Source organism: Condylostylus longicornis, unplaced genomic scaffold, assembly GCF_029603195.1.
Source record: "Condylostylus longicornis isolate FDR11 unplaced genomic scaffold, ASM2960319v2 ptg000156l, whole genome shotgun sequence".
NCBI classification, from domain to species: Eukaryota; Metazoa; Arthropoda; class Insecta; order Diptera; family Dolichopodidae; genus Condylostylus; species Condylostylus longicornis.
In genome coordinates, this window is record NW_026578124.1 from 72,501 (window position 1) to 75,000 (window position 2,500).

General features: G+C 31.2%; 2 pseudogenes; both read left to right on the top strand.

Moving 5' to 3' along the window:
• The first annotated feature begins 99 nt into the window (after positions 1–99).
• LOC129615974 (5.8S ribosomal RNA) lies at positions 100–283 on the top strand (annotated as a pseudogene).
• A 290-nt stretch (positions 284–573) lies between these two features.
• The window catches only part of LOC129615990 (large subunit ribosomal RNA), a 4,018-nt pseudogene continuing 2,091 nt past the window's right edge, over positions 574–2,500 (top strand).

Here is a 2,500-nt window from a genome sequence, read left to right on the forward strand (position 1 = left end):
GCAGCACATAGATTATATTATTTATATATTTTAATATGTTTTAGAATGTATATATATTATCGATATATATCTGACGAAAATAAAAAAAAAATTTTATAAAACTCTAAACGGTGGATCACTTGGCTCATGGGTCGATGAAGAACGCAGCTAACTGTGCGTCATCGTGTGAACTGCAGGACACATGAACATCGACATTTTGAACGCATATTGCAGTCCATGCTACAGAGTATATAAATTTATTAAAAAATTTAATACTGCATGGACTACATATGGTTGAGGGTTGTAAGAATAATTTAATAAAGTTGCTTATAATATAATTTTAAATTATATTATTTATAGCACATGATATATTACTGGTAGGAATACCATAATATTAAAATTCAATTATATATATTTTACTTATATTATAAAATATAATAAAAAAATAAGTATATCCTAGTATTAATAAATTAGTATTAATACATTAAAGAGGAAAACTTATATAAAATTATATTATTTATAATATAAACAATACAGTAACTTATATATATTTAGTTTTCAACTAAAAAGAAAAATTAAAAATATTCTTAAAAACAACCTCAACTCATATGAGACTACCCCCTGAATTTAAGCATATTAGTTAGGGGAGGAAAAGAAACTAACTAGGATTTTCTTAGTAGCGGCGAGCGAAAAGAAACTAGTTCAGCACTAAAGGATTTTGTTTATACAAATATCCGATGTAGTGTATGGAATATCTATATTCTAATATGAGAAATTAACAGTCTAAGTCCTTCTTAAACGAGGCCATTTACCCATAGAGGGTGCTAGGCCCGTATGACGTTAATGATTATTAGAAGATATTTCCAAAGAGTCGTGTTGCTTGATAGTGCAGCACTAAGTGGGTGGTAAACTCCATCTAAAACTAAATATAACCATGAGACCGATAGCAAACAAGTACCGTGAGGGAAAGTTGAAAAGAACTCTGAATAGAGAGTTAAATAGTACGTGAAACTGTTTAGAGGTTAAGCCCGATGAACCTAAACATCCATGAAATATGAAAAATTCAACATTATAAATATTATATAATTATATAATAATGATGGTGTGCAATTTTTTCATATATGGACATTGCAATCTGTTAATAAATATATATTTATCATAAGATATATTTAAAAAGTTTATTTTATATATGAAAATTTATTTTCTATATAATATAATTTAAATATTATCGGATAAATAATTGACAGATAAAAAATCAATATAATGCGTAAATTATATATTATTATAATTTTATAATATTATATTAATTTATATATTAATATAATTATTATATGCATTAATATGATTAGCAATGCTATAGATTTAGGATACCTTCGGGACCCGTCTTGAAACACGGACCAAGGAGTCTAACATGTGTGCAAGTCATTAGAATTTATTTTAAATAAAATCTAAAGGCGTAATTAACTTAACTGTTAATATGGGATTAAATTATATATATAATTTTATATATATAATATCAATCCTGGGGCGTTCTATATAGTTATGTATATAAATAATTTTTAATTATTTTTTATACCTCTAACTAGAACGTACCTTGAGCATATATGCTGTGACCCGAAAGATGGTGAACTATACCTGATCAGGTAGAAGTCAGGGGAAACCCTGATGGAAGACCGAAACAGTTCTGACGTGCAAATCGATTGTCAGAATTGGGTATAGGGGCGAAAGACCTATCGAACTATCTAGTAGCTGGTTCCCACCGAAGTTTCCCTCAGGATAGCTGGTGCATAAAAATATTATATAAAATAATCTTATCTGGTAAAGCGAATGATTAGAGGCCTTAGGGCCGAAACGACCTTAACCTATTCTCAAACTTTAAATGGGTAAGAACCTAAACTTTCTTGAATGAAGTTTTAGGTTATGATATATTGTGCCCAGTGGGCCACTTTTGGTAAGCAGAACTGGCGCTGTGGGATGAACCAAACGTGACGTTACGGTGCCTAAATTAACAACTCATGCAGATACCATGAAAGGCGTTGCTTGCTTAAAACAGCAGGACGGTGGACATGGAAGTCGTAATCCGCTAAGGAGTGTGTAACAACTCACCTGCCGAAGCAACTAGCCCTTAAAATGGATGGCGCTTAAGTTGTATACCTATACGTCACTGTTAATGTAAATGATTTATATTACATTATTAATGTATATAAATTTAGAAACATTAACAAGTAGGTGGGTACAATGGTAGCGTAGAAGCATCTTCCGTAAGGATGTGTGGAGCTGCCATTGGTACAGATCTTGGTGGTAGTAGCAAATAATCGAATGAGACCTTGGAGGACTGAAGTGGAGAAGGGTTTCGTGTGAACAGTGGTTGATCACGAGTTAGTCGGTCCTAAGCTTAAGGCGAAAGCCGAACAAAATTTAAGGTTTTATCCCCATTGATAATATAAAATACCTTAAATTAAATAAGCGAAAGGGAATACGGTTCCAATTCCGTAACCTGTTGAGTATACGTTTGTAATAA